This window comes from Peromyscus californicus, unplaced genomic scaffold (assembly GCF_007827085.1).
Source record: "Peromyscus californicus insignis strain IS unplaced genomic scaffold, ASM782708v3 Scaffold_14__1_contigs__length_90479793_seg_2, whole genome shotgun sequence".
NCBI lineage: Eukaryota > Metazoa > Chordata > Mammalia > Rodentia > Cricetidae > Peromyscus > Peromyscus californicus.
This window is the reverse complement of record NW_026294436.1, coordinates 45688389-45711084: the sequence shown is the minus strand read 5'-3', so window position 1 is coordinate 45711084 and position 22696 is coordinate 45688389. Positions and strand designations below refer to the sequence as shown.

Sequence of the window (22696 nt, the reverse complement as noted above, 5' to 3'; positions counted from 1 at the left end):
TTAATTTTCTTTTTAGATTATTTTATTTTATGTAAGTGTTCTGTCTGCATGTATGTCTGTATACCATGTATGTGCCTGGTGCTCAGGGAAGTCAGAAGAAGGCACCGGACTCCCTGGAACTAGCGTTATGGACAGCTGTGAGCAAACATGTGGGTGCTGGGAATCAAGCCTGGGTCCTGGAAAAAACAACAAATGCTCTTAACCGTTGAGCCATCTTTCCAGCCCCACAATTTCTCTTTTTATAATTATATACATTTTGTGAACTTTATTGCCTACTGAAATATATATGCCGAGTCAAGATAAAGTCCTAGAGCCGGGCGATGGTGGCACACGCCTTTAATCCCAGCACTCAGGAGGCAGAGCCAGGCATATCTGTGAGTTGAGGCCAGCCTGGTCTACAGAGCGAGATCCAGGACAGGCACCAAAACTACACAGAGAAACCCTGTCTTGAAACAACAACAACAACAAAAAGACTCTTCAAAAACTTAAAGAAGTTCTCCAGACCAAAGGGGAGAAGAAACAAAAACAGATGTGAGCAGTGGGTGTAGCTCAGCCACAGAGTACCTGCTGGTCATGTTAACCACCTTGGCTTTGATCCTTAGCACCACAAAGACAAGCAAGCAAACAGTCCAGCAGAGTGTAAGTGGAGAGGACAGAGGAGCTGAAGAAATAACAGCTCCTGAGTCATAGGGAGCATCTCACTGCTCAACAAAACTGGACATTGTATTCATGTGTTTGGAGGGAGAGCAAGATATGCAGGGAGAGAAAAAATGGAAATGTGAAGGACTGCATGATTGAATCTAAATGCACTTTTCAAGAATCACTTCCACGTGTAGGGAATTTGTGGATATTTGATGTAAAATTTGATATAAAAGGCATAGAATATTGCTTTCTATATCAAAATCTTAAATAAAAATTTCATTTTAACCAGACATGTTAGCACATGACTTTAATGCCAGTACTCAGGAGGCAGAGACAGGCTTCAGTGTAAGTTCAAGGCCAGCCTCATATACACAGGAGGTTCTCGTACAGCAGGGCTACACAGTGAGACCCTGTCTCAAAAATAAAAATTACATTTAATTTATTTTGTGGGGGGGCTGGGATGCATGTAAAGATCAGAGGACCACTTTTGGGAGCCACACTTCTCCCTCTTCCTGTAGGCTCTGGGGATCTAAGTCAGGCCATCAGATTTGGAGGCAAGTGACTTGACACCCTGAGCATTTTGCCAGCCCCATACTAAACTTTTAAATAGTTTAGATATTGAGGTACTTGTTATGTAACTTCTTGAAAACATTTAGATTCCTTTCTTAGGTGTGGAATTTAAGATAATCTTTTGGAGGTAATGGCTGATTTTGGTTTGTCTGGAAAACCTAGAATAAAATTATTCTGGGACACACTGTTCACCATTTGATCTGGTTTACATTCCATATTGATTTTTTTGTTTGTTTGTTTGAGATGAACTTTCAAAATCATATGAAAGAAGTCATTAGACTTTCTATAGTATGAAGCAAAATGCCTCCAGTTTGACTCACTACTGCACTGGGAGGAGGTGAGACTCTCCAGCTGGGCTGACCTTTGAAAGAGATTTAGATACTTAATACAGGATCAGGGCTTTCTTTATGGTTGGGTTTTGTTTCATAAGGGGAAATATGTTGATTCCTTGAATGGTAAAAACATATGATTCTAAGGTATGGACACTGAGCTTTTATTTAGAAGGGTGCACACACACACACTCATGGAGGTCAGAAGGTAACCTACACTAGTCAGCTTTCTTCTTTCATTATGTGGATCCCAAGAATCAAACCCAAGCTGTCAGGAGTTGGCGACAGGCACCTTCACCCACTGAGCCATCTTACTAGCCATGAAGGGTTTTTTTTTTCTTTTAATAAAAACATAAATAAATTGATATGTGAAATGAAAATTTGGAAGTTAACTGGTGTGTACTTAGAGACAAAAACCATACCACTGCTACCCCTCATGTGAATACATAAAAGTCGTAACTTAGCAGGGATGCTCACAGAAACACTTGAGGGACTCCGAAGGCTGCCCAGGTCCTCTCCCTTTGAATAGAGTGGCTAGCCTCTTCCGCCTCTGCCTTTTTCAGTTCTTTTGCAGGCTTTTCCTTTTTGATTCGGTCTTGCTGTACTGCCAGGTTGCCCTTGAACTCTGGGCTCAGGTAGGTTAGTTTGCCTCTCAGTAGCTGGAACTGCCTATGTGTACCTACTGTGTCCACCCTCAGCAATTTATAACTGCCTATGTAACTGTAAATGAAGAGGAAAGCTACACCTGGTACACTTATTGTATTACAGGGAAGGCTTTGAATATACATTTAAATTCAAAATGCGCAATCTCATGTTTAAACAGTGAATAAGCCTAATAACTAATGCATACCCAGCAGGCACAAATATTTCAGGTTAAGTGCCAATTTATATTCTGCTCAATTATTTCAACTTCCTAATTTATTGAGTGGCCATGAAAGGAATATTGCTTTCAGATGTATGTTAATAAGAGCTAATATGTAGAGTGGTTTAATGTTTGGTTTTTGATTTTTGTTGTTGTTGTTTTGTTTTGTTTTGGTTTTGGTTTTTCAAGACATGGTTTCTCTGTGTCATTTTGGTGCCTGTCCTGGATCTCACTCTGTAAACCAGGCTGGCCTCGAACTCACAGATCCGCCTGGCTCTGCCTCCTGAGTGCTGGGATTAAAAGCATGCACCACCACCTGGCTTAATGTTTGTTTTTTGTTTTTGTTTTTGTTTTTTTGTTTTGGTTTTTCAAGACAGGGTTTCTCTGTGTAGCTTTGTGCCTTTCCTGGAACTCACTTGGTAGACCAGGCTGGCCTTGAACTCACAGAGATCCGCCTGGCTCTGCCTCCCGAGTGCTGGGATTAAAGGCGTGCACCACCACCACCACCACCACCACCACCCGGCATGTTTGTTTTAATATAATGTTCTAGGCACAAATAGACTGTCCACCCTTCAAAGTTCCCTCCCCCCAGTCTTATAAGAGAAGGGACCAAAGTCAATATTTATGAGACTACTGTTAGATTCTATAGATGGAATCAACTAGAGCAGTGGTTCTCAACATATCAGATATCCTGTGTATTAGATATTTACATTAAAATTTATAATAGTAGCAAAATTATAGTTATGAAGTAGCAAAAAAATAATTTTATGGTTGGGGGTCACCATAACATGAGGAACTGTATTAAAGGGTCACAGCGTTAGGTTGAGAGCCACTGACCTAGGGAATAATTGCCACCTTTGAGCAGTGAGGAAGAAGCCTCCAAAGGAAGGCTGGAATAGTAGGTTTGGATGTGGAGGCAGACCAAATGTGTGCTAGGCAAGGAAGGGCTAGTACCTTTGTGAACAAGGGACAGCTTGTGCAAAGTCTGAAAGGCTGGTGACTGCATACGGTACTTTATTTTGAGGGAGGAAGATGGAGATGAAGCTCAAGATGCCCTGGAGCTCTCTGTGTTATCTAGGGTGACCTTGAACTTGCAGCAATCCTCCCACTCCAACCTCCTGAGTGCTAGGATTACAGGTGTGAGCCACCATAACTGACTTTGTTAAGGTACTTTGAAGTTACATGATCTTTTGGGCTGAGGAGTTAACTTAGCCAGTAAAGGATCTGCTGTACAAGCAAGAGGACCTGAGCTTAGTCCCCAGCAATTATATTAAAAGGTAAGCATGATGGGATACACTTACAATCCCAGCACTGGGGGCAGATAAGAGGATCTTGTCTAATTGACAAGAACCTAACTTGCAAGCTCCAGGTCCTAGTGAGAGACCTTGTCTCAAAAGACAAGTGGACAGCTCCTGTGGAACAACACCTGGGGTTGACATTGACCTCTGGACTCTGAACCCTCATACAGGAGCACACACACATAGTTTAAAAAATTTTTTTAAAGTTACTTGGGAGCCAGGGAGTGGTGGCCCAGGCCTTTAATCCCAGCACTAGGGAGGCAAAGGCAGACTAATCTCTGAATTTGAGACCAGCCTGGCCTATTGAGCGAGTTCCAGATTAGCCAGGGATACACAGAGAAACCCTGTCTCAAAAAAAAAAAAAAAAAGAAAAGAAAAGAAAAGAAAAAAGAAAGAAAAGAAAGAAAGTACAGTTACTGGGTGTCAGTTCAAGATTTAGATCTGCTACTTACCAGGAATATACTGAATTTCTCTAAGCCTCAGTTTCCTTATGGGAGAAATGGGAAACATCCTCACTGGATTTCTGTGAAAATCAAAGAACACTTCTAAAGAACTTAGCACAGTGAGAGCTCTTACCAGTTACCCCCTTCTGGAAGATGATGTAATTCTGAGTTTCTGAAGGAGGTCTAAAGTCGGAGTGAGCTGAACACAAGAGGTGCCCTGAGGAAGTAGAAGGAGAAGGCGCGTATGATGGGGAAAGGGACTGTTGCTTTGCCCTGCTTGACCAGGGTATCAGTTCTACAGGAAAATTGAAGCTTTCTACCCTGAAGATTGCATAGAACTCAGAGTGGTTGGAAGGCAATGTGGAACCAATAGTGGGGAGTGTGTATGAGCCCTTGTCTGCTGAGCAGATAGGCTTACTTCTATAAGCAATAAGCTGGCAAAAATGGGCAGGCAAGGTCACATGGCCCAAGGGGGGAAATGCAAAGGGCGATAGAAAAATGCAGGTGAAAATGGTTGACAAATGTCTGGAGCATTCTTGACAGTGGCAGCATGAGTCAGGAATTAGTCTACACTTGTTCACTAGTTCCTGCAGTGGATAGATAGTCATATAACTACTTAGGAAAATAGAATTGCTCCATATGAGAAGAGTAACTGGTTGGAATAGGTAGAAATTACTACAAGATTGTCATGGTGTTAGAATAGGAAAGTTAGATATTGTCCTAATTTGTTTTCTATTGTGATAAACACCACGACCAAAAGCAACTTGTGAAGAAAAGGTCTTATTTCAGCTTACAGTAACACTCCATCATTGAGGAAAGCCAGGCAGGAGCTCAAGGCAGAAACCTTCAGGCAAGAACTGGAGCAGAAGCCATGGAAGAATTTTACATCCTGGCTTGTTTTCAAGGCCTTGCTCAGCCTGTTTTTTTAATACTACCTGGGACCACCTGCCCAGAAGTGGCTCTCCACACAGTGGCCTGGGCCTCCCCTCCTCCATCATTAATCAAGGATATGCTGCATACACTTGCCTACCAACCATTCTGATGGAGGCATTTTCTCAATTGAGGTTCCCTCTTCCTGGGTGACCTAGCTTGTGTCAAGGTGAAAAAACAAAACAAACAAACAAACAAAAAAACCAAAAAACTAACCAACACAGATATCAAGAATATCAAAAGGAAAAGGTGACCCATTTTGGCTTTACCACATCCCACATCTTGAAATTTAATATCATTCTGTCTCTGAAGGAGACTTGATTGACCAGTGGTTTACCTTGACCTTTAACAAAAGCCACTTAACCATGTAACACAGGCTATTCTATCTTGGCACTGGATAGACATTCTTAACTGACAGTTACCAAAATAGTACAGGAACAGCAACGGAAGGGGCCTCTTACGGGGAACTAAAGTTTCTCTGTTCTATAGATGGAAGATGAGGGTAAGCATTCTGCAGTTTCTTCCCCTTTAGTGGTTTGGCACATGGATTACATCAAGCAAGCCAAATTAAAAAAATAAAAGTCATAGTAATTCCATTTGCCAGAGATGAGGAAAATAATAAAATCAATGCAGTTGCTTCTAAATCATCACTGAATAAACATCTCAAATATTGACTAGAATCAAACATTATAAAGCCAATTAAGGTTCTTCTATACTTAAATTGTTTATTGAACATGCTCTATTCTTATTATCATTTAGCATATTCTTGACTTGGCACCTTTTATCAATTTCAAATTAGTCCAGGGAACCAAATCTTTCTTCATTTGATTTATCAATTTTGATGAGTTAAGGTTCTTAGGATTCTAACAGTAGAATCCTGTATTATTTGAAACAAGAAAGGTAATTTATTGCATGGACACTAGGGTGTGTCCTTGAAATGCAAAGGCAAACTTTGAGCTAGGCAGCAAGGCTGGGCCTGGTCTCATACTGGCAGGCATTCTGCATCTCTTGCCATCTAATTAACTTCTTCCTTTGCATCCCCTTTATTTATTCTCTGTCCCTGGGTTTTCTAGCTTCCTCATTCCTGGGGCACAATACTGCTGTCATGCAGCACCTAGATTTATAATTCCATCATAGACTGTGAGTAATGTTGCTGCCTTTGGCTCACAGATCTATGTACTTTGGGAGAGAAACCAATTCAGTAGCTTTAGGTAAATTGAGGTGATACAGAATTGAACCCATGAATGCATGATTGGACATAGCAGTGTTATTCCCAATAGCTCCAGTCTAGACACAATCCAAAGATCCATCATGTGGTGAATGTCTAAACACACAGTGGTATATCCATACAGTGGACTATAAATAACAATTATAAGAAAATGAAGTGATACTTGCTATAATATAGATGAAATTGACAAACATGAAACTAATAAAAGGATCCAGTTGCAAAGGACTGAATATTGGATGAATGCTGACATTGGACATGAGATTTTGAAAATAGCTAGTGAAGCTATATGGTGGACTATTCTGTATATTTTGTGTATATTTAAAATTCTTCATCATAATTTTTTAAAAGTTCCTAGTTACTTTTGTTGATATTTCCACAACATGGACTCTATTTCAGCTTTCACCTGCCATTAATCATTTTGCTGCATATGACTTTCTTGGCTATTTTCTTTCTCCTTTTCCTTGACCTGGCCTGTAACATCCTCACAAAGCACATACACAGAGTGTGCTGTGCTCCTGTCTCAGCAAAGGAGACATTCCTGCCCTGCCAGCTCACTTTCTTTTTCTCAACATTGGCTTCCCTCAGCTTCCTCTTTCACTGTCCATCTACTCCCCCTTAGTCCAGACAAGGCTAGCTTGTAGTTTGGTTGTCTGTTTACATCTGTTTAGGAGCTCTGCGGTTTTCCTTTGTGTTCCTGAAAGGCATCCCACATAGTATCTTCTACATCTTAGCTTCCATGTAAGCTTCCTTCCTGGGCACAATGAAACCAGGCTATCTTTTTATATGCATATACTTTGTATATGTTTCTACTTTGGAGGAGTGTGTATTTATTTATTTAATAGGATTTTTATTATTTTATTTTAATTTGAGATAGAGTCTAACTGTATAGTCCTGGCTGGACAGGAACTCACTTTGTAGATCAGACTGGACTCTAACTCACAGAGATCTGCCCAGTTCTGCCTCCCGAGTGCTAGGATTAAAGATGTGCACCGCCACACCCTGCTCTAATAGGATTTTATAGACATCTAGTTCACTGTGCACATATGAACAAACCTCATAGTTTTGATCCCTTCACTCCTTGTGCTCAGTTACCCTAACAGTCTGTGGTAGGTGCTTTAGGTGACAATTCTTATTTATGTTTGATAACCACCAGAGAGAGAGTTGTCATCACTGCCTAGTGGATAAGATGGAGACTTTGGGAAGTTAAATAACTTTCCTCCAAGATCCCATAGGGAGGAGGAAGTAGCTGAGACTGGAGAAGAGCCTGGCTTATTATACTCCTGAGCCTCTGTAGACAGCCCTAAACTTGCTTGCTTTCTTCTTGACCCTAAGTCAAGAATTTTCTCTTGACAGTGGGGATTGGAAGCAGGCCGGAAACAGAAACACTAAAGGTGTCATCTTCACTGCTATTTTCTTGGCTGGCTATGACTGGCGTACCTGGGGAAGGTTTCTAGGGAGTGGACTGCCAACACCGCTGAGATTGGCATTGGAAGGAAGATTCCATAACTTGAAAAATAGCTATCTTTCTGATATGGAATGAATTAAAATAGGAATGGCAGACGTTAAACATGGAGTCAGAAGACATTGTTGGAAGTTACTGTGTAAAGACTGCTTGCCTGCAGGGCAAGATGATTTCCGTTAGGGAATTTTCATTGGGAGTATCTTAATCTGCTCAGTCTGCAGCCAGAGTACCTTAGACTGGGTGAGGGTGACTTCCCTCAGTTCTAGAGTCTGAAAGTTGAGGTCAGGGTGCTGGCCTTGTGGGACTCCGAGTGCGGACCCTCCTCCTGTTCACAGATGATTGTTTTCTTGTAGTTTAGCATGGCAGAGGGCACTGAAAGAGCAAGTCTGCTTATGATTCTTCCTGTGAGAGAATACCCACCCTCTCAGGACCTAATTATCTCCCAAAGGCCCCATGACTAAATCCTGTGAAGAATAGAATATCAGCATAGGAATTGGTGGGGCATATTTGGTCCACAGTGCACATTCTTATGAAATTTCTGAGCAGTAAGGGATACACTGTCTTGAAGACTTAGGAACATGGATGAAGGGTTACTTATAGGAGTATGGGTAACCTGAAAACAGTTATCACCACGAAGTCTCACCCCATTATAGATGATGACCTCATGGAAGTTACATCGTGGAATCCCTAAACTATCTCCTATTATAATGGAACGGTTATTTACTGCTGTCTCGGATACTGAGAAATGGTCTTTATGTACTTACAAAAGGGATGAGGTTAATTTGTAAGTTACTTCCAAATATCCTCTCATAGAGGGATATGTTACAGGAATAGTTCATATGAAATATGCAGTGCACTTATTTTTATTAATCTATTTCATAAGTTTGTACTCCCAATGGGTGAAAATACTCTAGGATTTTTATTGTTGTGCATTGGCCACTGACATTTTTATTTAGTTTGTTCATCAACTAAACATTCATTGATCTATTACTGTGTGCTAGCTACATTATGTTCTTGGCACAGAAGATCTAGATATGCAAAACAGTGCATGGTAACTATTGTGAATCTTAGAGTGGGAAAGACAAGACACAAACATGAGCCAGTAATACTGTTCACCAGGCTTCACATTGAGTAGTGTCAGTAAGGGAGGGTCCTGCTCCTGCCATCTGAGATCTGAACATCATCTATGGGAAAATTAGGAAAATGTACCTCAAATAGGGGGAACTTGAAGATAGCCCTATAAGTGGCAGAATCAGGAAGTCAGTGTGGTTAGAGCATGAGTCAGGGGCAGCCTGGTAAGAAATGAAGTTGGGTAGGAAATAAGAGGTCAGGCTGTAATGTAGGGCTGTGTAAACTAGATGGAGTAGTCAGGTTTTATTTCTTATATGACACATTGTATTTTAAAATCAAATGACTCAGATTTTAGGGGTGGTTAACAGAAATTTAAAATTATGGTTAAATTATTAGAGAAGACAGTATTGTGTCAAAAACTCACTGCAGAGCTCAAGCTCAATATCAAATTGCAGTATTAAAAGTCAATGCAAGGATTGTATGCTGCCTTAGAAATAGGATTCTCAGCACAACAAAGATAACTCTGTACCACTGATTGTAATGTCTACATTCAGATTTCTTACAGGCTGAAAATGTGGTAGAAGCCCACTTCTATTTTTTAATTCTTCATTTTTTTAAATTAAATTATCTGGGGCCTGGAGAGATGCTTTTTAAAAAATAAATAAATAAATTATCTGGGGGCCTGGAGAGATACTAAGTGCTAAGATGCTCAGCAGCTTCGAGCACTCCTGTTCTTCCAGAGTTCGCTTCTCAGTACTCATGTAGGGAGGCCCCGACAACTCTAGTTCCAGGGCACCTAACCCCTTCTCTGACCTCTGAGGGTAGCTGCTCGCACATCGCATATACTCACACAAACATGCTGGGGTCGTTTGAATGGAAATGGCCCCCACAGGCTCAGATATTTGACTACTTAGCCCAAATTGGTGGACCAGTTTAGGAAGGATAAGGAGGTGTGATCTTGTTGGAGGAGGTGTATTGCTGAGGGCCCACACCTACTTTTGATGTTTCAAAAGCCCGTATCATTGTCAGTTAGCTCTCTCTGCCTCCTGCTTGTTGATAAGGATGCCAGCTTTCAGCTGCAGCTCCAACATGGTGCCTGCCTGCTTGTTGCCATTTTCTCTACCATGATAGTCATGGACTCTAGCCCTCTAAACTGTAAACAAAGGCCCCAATAAACTATTCCTTTTATAAGTTGCCTTGATTATGGTGTCTCTTCATAGCAAGAGAAAATTAACTACGACACACATATATACATATAAAAAACAAGTAAATATTTAAAATTAAGTTATTTTAAGTGGTACATTAAAACAAAATGTGCATATTTTTGGGGTATCATGCAATGTTTTGATACATACAAATGTTGTGGAATGCCTAAATTGATTAAACATATCTATTTCCTTAAGAATTTATCATTTCTTTGTGGTAAAGAACATTCAAAAGTCCTTTATTTTAGTTCTTAAGATAAACAAACAAACACAGAGACTTAAGTAGTCCAGGTTTATCCTGAACTCTACATAGCAGAGTATGGATTTGAACTACTGATTCTCCTACATGCATATTCCAAGTACTGGGATTATAGTTCTGACCCAGCTTTTCTACCTTAAAAAATATGTGTAATACATTACTATTCTCTGTAATCACCATACTATACAAGAGCGCCCAGAATTTGTTTTCCTAACTATAAAACAGTTGCCATTGATCAGCTATTCCCCATTCTTCTCTACCCTGTTAGTTTCTCCAGTCTGTGGTAACTAGTTCTGGCTGACCTGGAACTCACTATGTAAACCAGGCTGCCTTGACCTCACAGAGATACACCTGCCTCTGTCTCCCGAGTGCTGGTATTAAAGGCATGCACTATTATGCCCTGTGGAAAGTCAGGCCGGGCGGTGGTGGCGCACGCCTTTAATCCCAGCACTCGGGAGGCAGAGCCAGGTGGATCTCTGTGAGTTCGAGGCCAGCCTGGGCTACAGAGTGAGTTCCAGGACAGGCGCAAAGCTACACTGAGAAACCCTGTCTCAAAAAAACAAACAAACAGCAACAATGAAAAAAAACAAAACAAAGAACCAAAAACAAAAAAGAAAAGAAAGTCAGCAGTTTCAGATTCTCCCTATGAATGCAATCAGTGACTGCTTTTATTTTGGCATAGTCCAGTTCCATCTCTATTGTCATAAATTATAGGATTTCTTTCCTCCTCCCCTTTTGTTGTTGTTTTTTTGTTTTGTTAATGAGTGAATACACTCCTTTGGCATATAATCTGCATTTTCTTTATCCATTTAGCTGTTGGTGGATACCTAGGTTGTTTTCATTCCTCGCTCTCAGAACAGCTATCTCTGGAGATGATTTTATCTTGAATATATATCCAATATATAACCAGTAGTGGGATTGCTGAATCATGTAGGAGTTCTATTTTTATCTTTTGAAGAATTTTTATATTGTTTTCCACAGAGCCTGTGCCAGCCTACATTCTACCAGCAGTAAGGGTTCTGTTTACTCAACTTCTTCTTCAGTATTTGTTCCTGTATTTTCTTGTAATAGCCATTCTTCCCAAAGCAAGGTTGATATCTTACTGGGACTTTAATATCAACTTCCCTGATGATTTAACGATATTTAGTACATTTTATGTAACTGTTCTAAAACAGAACCTCTCATCCTACACAGTCAGGACTGTAGTTGTTTGGTCTAAAGCAGTGGTTCTCAACCTTCCTAATTCTGCCATCTTTTAATACAGTTCCTCATGTAGTGACCCCACCCCCAGCATAAAATTATTTTTGTTGCTGCTTCATAATTATAAATTTGCTACTGTTATTAATAGTAATGTAAATACTTTTGGAGATAGAGGTTGGGCAGAGGGGTTGCAACCCACAGGTTGAGAACCTCTGGCCTAAAGAAAAAGTTGAGCATAAAGTAGTACACACTATATCTTTTATTTTTTTTGGTCTGGGGGTGGGGGGGCTTCTTGACAAGGTGTCTCGTGTTCTGGAACTTGCTTTGTAGGCCACGCTGGCCTTGAACCTAGAGATCTGTCTGCCTCTGCCTCCTAAGTGTTGGGATTAAAGGCCTGTGCCACCACTACCTGGCCATACTATCATTTTAATTAAAAAAAATTTATGGTAAGTTTTGTCATAGGACCTAATAACTTTCCTTCTATAGAAATTCTGTGCTTTTTATTTCTAGGTTTTTTGAGGGTCAGTATGTTTTGTATGTTTTAGTTCATATTTTTTTGTTTGTTTGCTTGTTTGAGGTAGGATCTCATGAAGACCCTGGCTGGCCTCAAACTTGTTTTGACTGCTTAAGAACTCCTGGTCCTTCTAGTCTACCTCCCAAGTGCCGGGATTGCAGGCACATGCCACTGTCACCTGGCAACACAATTAATAAATTTGTGAAGCAATCTAATGGCCAAAGGTTAAAGAATTTTAAAACCTTTTTACCTTTTCATGGTAGCATTTCTACTATCTGATGTGACAGTACCTTTGTCTTTTACCCTTGGCTTTGTTGAGTCTTTACAAACTACTCAACATACCTTTTATAGAAGTAATAATTCATTTCTGCTCATGTCTTTTTATGTATAAACATAAATAGGTTTGGGAACAAATGCAGTTACCACTTATGAGAATAGCGTAATACCCTCAAGAGTTTAGTACTTTCAGAGTACTAGATTTCCTTACACAAGGAATAGAAAACATTAATCAAGCAAGAATATAGGGATCTTTTTTTTTTATTGCATGTGGCTTCAGAGTAGACAACCATCAATTACAGTGGTACATAATAATATGTGTATCATTCCTTTGTGGATGGCTAGAGTTTGAGTAGCTGACCATGGCTGAGAGCTGCTGGGCATTGCTGAATTTTATTGGCTCTGCTCTCATTGTATGATATGGACGAACTAGAAAGTTCATAGATACATCAGTGGAAAGCATTTGATGCCTCTTAAATGGTTGGGCTTGTTGGTGGGGTATCTCAGAGGCCTGGGCTCCAGCCTCAATACCAGTTACTTCTCAGTTAATCAAACCTAGACCTTGATGTAGCACACTGATTTTTTTGGTGCATGCTCCATTGACCAAAGCAAAGCAAAAGGCTACTTTCAACATGATGTGCTCCACCATAGATGTTAGGGAAAGAAGGATCCTATTTGCAGATGCATATATTTGTATATTGTACACACATCAACAAGTGTGTGTGTGATTATTGACTTATCATGGTTTGATTAGCTGTATAAAACAACACCATTTTTCATCATTACACAGTTTGCATTCATAAAATTTGTGTTTCCATGTCATCAGAACATCATACACACACATACACATATTCATTGGAAAATGTAATAAATTCTAATTGGATTTCATTTTTACCAGCACATTACTTTTTGGGAGGAATTTTTTATAATTACTAACATAACTAGATCTAATCATGGATTCACCAATACTGTTTCACATTAAACACCATCACTTCAACTATATATTTTAAAAATGATTTGTTTATTTTGTACATGTGTGCCTAAATGTATGTATGTGTGCCATGAGCATGTAGGTTCTTACGAAGGACAGAAGAGGGCATCAGATCCCTAGGAACTAAAGTTAGAAGTGGTTGTTAGCTGACCTGTGTGGGTGTTAGGAACTCAATCTGTGTCCTCTACAAGAACAGCAAGTACTCTTAGTTGCTGAACCATCTCTCTAGCCTTCAACTAGATTTTTATAATACTACCTGTTTGTATCCATGTAAAATGTTATTAGATAATTTGTCCTGAATCACATGTGTTATTTGCATAATAGTAGGAAAGTTCCTTTTGGTTCATCATGTTAGTGTGTACTATGGCTCTTTAAAAAAATTTTTTTTGGAGATAGGGTCTCGTGTAACCCTGCATGGCCTTGACCTTGAACTCTGATCCTCTTGCCTTTACTTACAGCCAATACTGAGTTATCAGTACAGAGCACCACATCAGGTTTATAAGGTGCTAGGGAAGAAACCCAGAGCTTTGTGCACATTAGGCAAGTATTCTACTTTGTTATGTCCCCAGTCCTTGAAACGGGGATCTTCTCGATGCAATAACTTATAAATTGCTTTTAGAATCATTTTTAAAAGCTTTTTAAATAATTTATTTTATGTGCATTGGTGTTTTGCCTGTGTGTATGTCTGTGTGAAGGTGTCAGGTCCCTTGGAACTAATTACAGACAGTTGTGAGCTGCCATGCGGGTGCTGGGAATTTAACCCAGGTCCTGGAAGAGCAGTCCATGCTCTTAACTGCTGAGCCATCTCTCCAGTCAAATGTGTTTGTGAAAACATAGCCCTAATAATAGTACTGATATATGTGCTAAATTTTCTACTAACTTCTATTTTGTATTTATATATTTTTTGTTTGTTTCATTCCTCATTCCTTGTAGAATGTGTATCTTTTTATTTTGAGGTTTTTCATATATACATATCATTGTATTTTCACTCACACTCCCTCCACTCCCATTCCCTTTTCTTTTCTGACCCCTGAGTATCCTCCCTTCTGCTTTTTTTAAAATCTAGATTCTGCATTGGGTGCAGGATGTTTGTCTTCCCAAGTCTGGTTTATTTCTTTTACCACGATGATACCCAGTTCCATCCATTTTCCTGTCATTTTTTCCTGAAATTTTTAAGTGAATTGGCACGTTTCTTCTCTATTCCTTCCAAAAGTAATTATGAACAGAAATCTTGCCAATGAAGCTCAGGGTACCAACGCTGTTATTCCAGCCTGGTCTGTCTCTGTAGTCCATGGCTTCTCAGTAGTTTTGGAGTCACAGAGTTCTTTGGCAGTCTCATTGAGTCTACCAGCCTTGAGCAGGAGAATACTTTTCAGTGTAGAAAGTACACAAGGCTACATAGGACAGTAATGATACTGGAATACACTGGTCAAGGCAAATAAAAACCACATTTCTGATACTGTAGCATGTGCTTCTTTATTAACATAGTAGATAGCAAGATATGCTAGTAAGTCTGATAACTGTTGCATGCCAAAAATGTAAAATATAAGCAGTATTTTGAGATGCATGCATTGCCTGTAGAGTGACTTAAAATATTTGTAGTACTTATTGGAGCACTTACAAATAATGCAATAAATTCTTACCTACATTTATAACTGAAAGCTGATAAATTCAATTAGAGGTTCAGAGAAATAGATTTTTTTCTATCTATCTTAGCTCAAGCATAGTGAATTCTCTCAATGTCTTAAGCACACATTCATGGTGTGGTTTCTCTGAGTTTCTTTGACAAATAATTCTTTTGTGTGTGTGTGTGTGTGTGTGTGTGTGTGTGTGTGTGTGTGTGTGTGTGTGATTATTGTTAATCTCTCACTAACTCTTAACCTCTATAAGAGCAAGAGTTATGTTTGGTTTTATTTACCATTTTTCCTCCAGCCCAGCATTCTGAGCACTGGATGCCATACATAACCAGTAAATAATACTGGAAACCAATAATGAACCATGCAAGTATAATTATTGGTCTACTGTGTGTTTGTGAGAAATACATTCATCAGTATTTATGCATATAAGAAGTGGAAGTTAATTAATTTAGTTGTGCTGAGGATTGAACCCTAGGCCTTGTACTTTCTGGGCAAGCACTGTACTGTTATACCTGCAAAATTATTTCTGGGCAAGCACTGTACTATTATACCTGCAAAATTATTTCTAAATAACTTTTTCTATTTTTCTATTCTTCACATGATCTTAGCCAAAAGGCCGAGAAGCGATCTATTTTTCTATTCTTAAATCTATGTACCAAAGTCTTATAATTGTAGACTCACATTAGAGTGTAGCTGTGTGCTTAGCTCTTAGCTGTTTAATAGGTAATGCAGCAGTTATTTGTATTACACATTTGCTTTGTTAGTGGTTCATTTAAACTTCCTCTTATGTAGAATGTAGCACTGTATTGAGCGTTCAAAGACCTTCAAGCAAATTGCAATTTAGTTGGGAAGACAGCAGTGTAAGCAGCTGAGCTGATGATGTGAACAGTATTAGATATGTAGGTGACATCACCCATTTGCTCCTGTCATACTCTGTACCTTCAGACCCTCCCTGAAATGGGATATTCTTTCTGATTTCTAAGTTATGTACTGAAATTTATTTTCCATGTGGGTTGTTTTTCATTTCCCCACTCTGTCTAGAGTAGTTCCTGACGCTGTCAGGAGGCAGTGTTTCTAGTGAATGAATAAAGAGATGATGGGCTGTGTAGTAAAATCCTGTGCCAAATAAACAACATTTATTAAATTCATTAGACTAAATTGTTCTGCATCAAAGTTGCAGTATTGACTGTATCTACCAGTAATGTTTCTCCATGCCGACTTTAGTTGTGAGCATTATTTATTTTTTACTTATTTAAATTTTTTTGTTGTTGTTATTAAAGACAGGGTTTTTCTGTGTAGCCCTAGCTGTCCTGGAACTTAATCTGTAGACCAGGCTGTTGTCAAACTCAGAGAGCCTCCTGCCTCTGGGATTAAAGGCATACACCAATAGCCAGCCTTTTTTTATAGAAAAAAATTAAAAGAACATTATTTTAAAAAAAAATCAGGATTTGTCAGGATGTTGAGAAGAAAAGTATTCTAGACAGAAAGAATAGCATTTCCAGGAGCATGTGTGGGAATTTTAACATCTTCCAACTGCAGATGGGGAAGGCTAGAAAGAAGTAAGAAAGTGGGAATTAGTCATGAGAATTTTTGAGTCTAGCACTGAGTTAAGCTCACTTGAGACTGGCTTCAAAATCATGGCAGACCTCTTATCTCAGCCTCCTGAGTGATGGGATTATAGGTGTGAGTCACTGTTAAAGACAATTATTTGTAAAGAGATAGTTGTGATTCTTTCTCGAAAGAAGAACTGATCCATATGCCTCTATAAACCTTGATGTAGTTAGTCATGGAGGTCTATATAATGAGGGACTTCTCTTACATATGCAGATGCCTTTCAGAGACATAAAAGGATGGTTCCCTCTTAGTTGTCTTTAAGAACCTACTGCACACCCTTTGCAGGTTTCATTGTGTGTGCCTTTTGTTTTGGAAACACTTCCCTAGCAAAACACTTCCTAATCTGGACAACACGGGATGCAGAGAAGGATGTGCAGTTTCATGGAGTTAGACTTTGTTGTTCAGACTCAAAAGTCCTTTTCTGGAATAATCCTAATATTGTTAACAGCCAAGGGCTCCACTTGCAGTCTGTTGGAACAGTTGGTGGCACATCCTTCACAAGGCTGTTCTTAGAGTGTAGGAGTTAAAAATATGTCCACAGCAGTAATGTCCTGGCTGAACATATGCATCCTACTGTTAGAGAAGTGCATTGAGGTACCTGCCAATCATTCCCTCTTACCTTTTTATCCTAAGAATTGCATTGAGGGGAGGATTGGGGTGAAGCAAAGGTCTTTGGTGCACATTCTCAGCTATCTATTACTGTACTACTCTGAGGTAATAGATGGTAGCAGTTTTAGTGATTTCATATATCCAAGGTGGTGTCAGAACTATACAGTATTTAATAAATGTGAAGAATCAGGATAGCTCTTCTAAATAGCCAAAGTGTGACTTCCAAACTCTCTGGAGAGTGCTCCAGCCCAATAGTCACAATTACATTAATTCAGCTCCTTTATGTAAAAGGATCATTTTTATCAGTACTTTCTGAAAGGTGCAAATTGCTTTTGGTCTTGAATATAGGCTGCTCAGCTTCCTTCTTTTAAATACATGTCTCACTTAAAGCATTAATATCACCTGTAAATGTGTAGTACAAATTGTCATTGACTTGAACTCTTCAAAGATCTGAGCAATAATGTATAACCTTGAGAAATAAGGTATAACTTGTCATTGAAGATTGGTACACGAGTACTAACTGCTTTAATGAACAGCTTTCACAGTGATGAGAACAGTACATAGAAGAGAATACGAGAGTGGGCTAGGAAAGATCGGAATCTATTTTATTGATGACTGAGTTGGCTGAACTCTCTGAAGTTAATTTTCTCCTGAGACTTACCTTAGAGTGTATTCACCTTCTTCCTGATTATTGTTAAGATGGAAGCTAGGGGGCTGGAGAGATGGGTCAGTGGGTAAAGGTGCTTGCCACCAAGCCTGATGGTCTGAAGCAGAGAACCAATTTGTACAGGTTGTCCTCCTGCCTCAGTGCAGAGAGCATGTACTCACACATATGTGCATGTGTGTGGGCACACACATACAATAAATATGTAATAATACTTTTTGTTCAAGAAAGAGGGAGACTTAGAGTACTACATTAGATGCAAATGAGGGCTGTTGAGGCTAGACCCAGGTTGTCTAACAGACTTCTGCCAAAAGACAAGGGCTTTTTCTCCATCCTTATCAGGCTAAAATGTGGCAGACATTCTACTAAAATTGGGCAAATAAGTAATTGAAATAAGTGAGAGAGAATTATTTATTTTGTTGTTTCTGTTAATTTTTTTTCTGTCAACTCTCAGTGGGACTTACAAAATATTGAAAATATTTGGATTTTATTATTTTCTTTTGGCCAAGTGGTATTACGTTATATAAACATATATATGATTTATCCGTTTATCCCCTGAAAAGCCTCTAGATTAATTTCATATTTTGACTATTGTGACTAATGCTATAATATATATGGGTTTACAAGTGTCTTTTGGTTATTTCTATAAATATTTCCCCTCTTTTGGGTATATACTCAGTAGTAGAATTGCTGGATCATATTATAGTTCCATCTTTAGTTTTTGGGAAATTTTGATACTGTTTTCCATAATGACTACACCAATCTACATGCCTAGCAGCAGTGTGTGAGGGTTCCTATTCCTCTAGGTCCTTGCCTGCATTTGTTATTTCTTGACTTTTTGATAATAGCCCTTCTCACTGGGGTGAGGTGATGTTTCACTGAGGTTTTCTCCTGCATTTCTCTGAGGATTGGTGAGATTGGACATCTTGATAGCAAGTACTGCATGGATACAGAGTGAAAAGAGGAGCACGTTCTGTGTATTTAGTCCTCATACTAATTCATGATGGAGGGCCTTTATTCTTGTAAGGTTTATTAAGTAACTTCAAGGTCACAGTGCTGGAAAGTAGTGGGAGCAGGATGTGGGCACAGGCCATTGGCTGTGGATCTGTGCTGCTTATTCTTATTCCCAATGCATAGCAGTTGTGCTTTGCACTCATGTAGTAGATATTATATTGAATATTCCTTTGATTATATATCACTTTGGTATTCAGAATCTGGACTTTTTTTTACTCTTCAGCAGTTTCTCAAAAGGTGATAAGTTAGATGTCAAACCTATGATTATAATTTCCTGAGTTATTGAAGCATGGCTCTTGAAGGTGAATGTTGCTTTAACAATGATTGGCATTGTTTTCAGATTTTTTATTCACTTTCTTTAGGGTATTTAAATAACAAAATAGCTATGCTTGTCTAAACTCCAAAAGCTCCGTGTGTGAGAAAGAAAAGTTTTGTTCCATAGCAAGCTTAACTATAGTGACTGTGGTGTGGCCTGTTTCTTTTTCAGTCTTAAAAGCTAACTTAAGCTCTTTAATAATAAAATATTGATTATTTACTTTGCTCAGTGATGTGTTAATACTAAGAGTAAAGAAAATAGGTCCATTTGTTTCCTGCCTTCCTGAGGTTTATGGTTTTAGAGCTCTTGATGTTGAGAAACTCGTGTTTTATTGTGACACAACTTTTCAGTTCTGTTGTGTATTTGAGTAGTCACTGATGAATGTTATATGTACAGCTAGAAAAGGAAATGTCCATGGAAGAAATGGAGGGAGAGATTTCTGAGCAACTGATTAGCTTTCAGATGCGCATTCCTAAACCAAAAATCTAAAGTCCAAATGCTCCAAAATTCAAAATTTTTCAAATACTTACATGTCGTTAAAAGTAGAAGAATCCATTCCTGGCCTAATGTAGAGGGTAACAGTAAAAACAGTTATATTTTTAAAATGTATTATAAATTTATTTTTAGTCCATATGTATAGTATATGTAAAATATAAGTGAATATTATGTTATGGCTTGGGTCCTAAGATATCTTATTTTTTGTACCTAACTATTCCAAAAGAAAAAGAACAATCCCAAATCTGAAATTCTTCTGGTCCCAAGCATTTTATATAATATAAAAGATATTCAGTTTGTATTACTATGTGAAGCAATATCGTAATGGATGTAGGTAGATTAAAATAAAGGACACAAACAGTTCCTATAGGTAAGACCTTTGGGCTGATGTCATACTGATAGAAGAGTCTGCTATTATAGGGAAGGTATCTGTATAGAAATTGTCATTTCAGAGAAAGTGGTCCCAAAGTTCATTTGGGAGGCAACTCTAAATTCTTTGCTTAATGGGGGTAGTTTAAAGGTTGTCATTATAGGAGATTTGAGATGATAAAAAGCAAAGCAATTTTGATCAGGCATATAGCATACCATTTCAGAAGGCAATAAGATAGGATGTTGCAATATATAAAGTATTTGATGTTTCCACACAGTCACAGTTTGGATGGATAAGGATAAAGCTATACTGTCAACTAAAGATTCACTTGCATTTGAGAAAATCTGGGTTCAAAATTCTATATCAAGTTAAGAAACATTAATGAATCACATAACATATTATTAAATAATATTGCTGTGATAATTTATGTTGGAGATTGTGGATTTTAATTTTTCTATAAAGTATGTCTTATGGTAAACAAAACAAAACAAAACAAAGCATTGTTCATGTTAAGTGAGCTACACCCCCAGCTTTTTTATTTTTATTTATTTGTTTGTTTTTATTTTTTATTTATTTTTTGGTTTTTGGAGACAAGGTTTCTCTGTGTAGCTTTGCTCCTTTCCTGGAACTTGCTCTGTAGACCAGGCTGGCCCCAGATCCGCCTGCCTCTGCCTCCCGAGTGCTGGGATTAAAGGCGTGTGCCACCACCGCCCAGCCCCAGCTTTTTTATTTTAAGTTTGCCATTCTAGTGGGTGTGGCAGTACCTCATTGTGTTTTTCTTTCATTTTTTAAATTGTGATAAAATGTGTATAACCAACTTTGTCTTTTTTTTTTTTTCAAGACAGGGTTTCTCTGTGTAGCTTTGCGCCTTTCCTGGAACTCACTTGGTAGCCCAGGCTGGCCTCGAACTCACAGAGATCCGCCTGGCTCTGCCTCCCGAGTGCTGGGATCAAAGGCGTGCGCCACCACCGCCCGGCCTCCAACTTTGTCTTTTAACTGTTTTAATTTCTACCCTTCAGTGGCATCAATTATGTCCACATTAGGTGCCTCAGCAGTGCAGTAGGTGTCGCGTCAGTCTCATGTATTGACAATGTTATAGAAGTATCGTCAGACAGTCTTCAAAACCAGTTCACACTCCCAAGAGAGAATCTCTGTGCTCATTAAGCATTTCCCTCATTCCTCTCCAAGCCCTAGAACTTAGAATTTATTGTCTGTCCCTATAAAGTTTTCTAAGTATTTCACACAAAGAAATTACAAATATTTGTCTTCACCCCGTAATTAAGGATATTGAGATCTTTCCTTGAAACATATAAAAACCTGACATCATGCTCACAACAGCAACAATGTATTTTGTGAGTGAGTATATTATCTACTTAGTAATGGTATCTGCCTTTTATATTTCAAGGTGTTGAAATAGCCTGTTCAAATAGTCTTATGATGGAATTGAATCATCACTTATTGCTATTAAAACCAAAGTCTCCTCACTTACTATGATTCTGCTAAGGTGCTGTGTATAGGGATACACAACTGAGCAATGTGAGATGCTTTATGTTGCCAGGTATGGACTGTGCTTGTCTTGGCGATGTGGAGAGGAGATAAAGATGACTGTGAAGACAGTTGTTTTCTAACACCTCCCAGACCAGGACTGAGTTTATTCCAGATACTCCAGTTTCCTCTAGGAGCTTCTGTGATGTGCTGACAAGTTTGCTCAGGCAAACTCACTCTTCTTGTTTTGTTTCTGGTGCTGCTCTTCACATTGGCTCCTGCTCTCTGCAGCCTGTTTTCCTTTGTAGGTCGAGACAGGCAATAATAAGATTTGGTGTGTGTGTGTGTGTGTGTGTGTGTGTGTGTGTGTGTGTGTGTGTGTGTTTCATCTTTGAAAGTGCACCGCATAAACTGAGTTGGGTGAGCGTTTCTGCTTTTGTGAACTCATTGTGTAGATAAAATCAAAGCCATGAAAGATTGGTCAAAGGCATTTTGTGTGGCAGGCAGGTGTTAATGAGATACACCATATGTTCTGTATCCAAATGAGACAGATGATTGTGTTCTGTTCTGTGGATTTTACTACTTTCCATGCCAACTGCCGTTCAAATTTGTCTCACAAAAGGTACCAGACAATAAATACAGACAGATCATCTCACATCCATAGCCTGGAAAAATCATTTAAAGATATGTCCAAGACACCTGACTCATACTGCACAAGCTGATCTTACACTTAGAAGTGGCCGGAGCACATATCTTAGAAGAGATGGCAGCGAAAGTCAGGTTCATGCTTTGTGGTCTCGAGAAGCTTAAGTGTTCTTGGAAGAAAGCCTTCAAATCTGGAAATGTCTGTGACTTCAGAGCAGGTTATAAGCAAGAACAGATTGTAGGGCACAGACTGAAACTGTTTGAAACAGTGCCAGCTGTATCTAATTAGTTAAGTTTAGTTAATATGGAAAATGTGTATCGTCTAAGAAAGAAGGTGTGCCAGTTAGTTGAAAGTAGCTGAATTCTTATTCCTCTAGATTGTCAGAAAATGATCCATAATAAAATTTATTTTGGTTATATATAGTCTATATGTCTTAGGAGTTTTTGAACTCAGTAGCTAGTGACAATAATTGAAATACATACCATTTTTAGAAGATTTTTCAAATTTTATTTTATGTATACAAGTGCTTTGCTTGAAAGTATGTATGCATATGCACCATGTGAGTG

The 22696-nt window shown here is 38.8% G+C and overlaps 1 protein-coding gene and 1 pseudogene across 9 annotated transcripts in view; one reads left to right on the top strand and one right to left on the bottom strand.

Annotated features, from left to right (window-relative positions):
* The window catches only part of Rabgap1l (RAB GTPase activating protein 1 like), a 589856-nt gene that overhangs the window by 496447 nt on the left and 70713 nt on the right, over positions 1–22696 (top strand). The gene's annotated exons all lie outside the window — the stretch shown is intronic.
* Positions 15396–15545, bottom strand: LOC128110221 (uncharacterized; annotated as a pseudogene).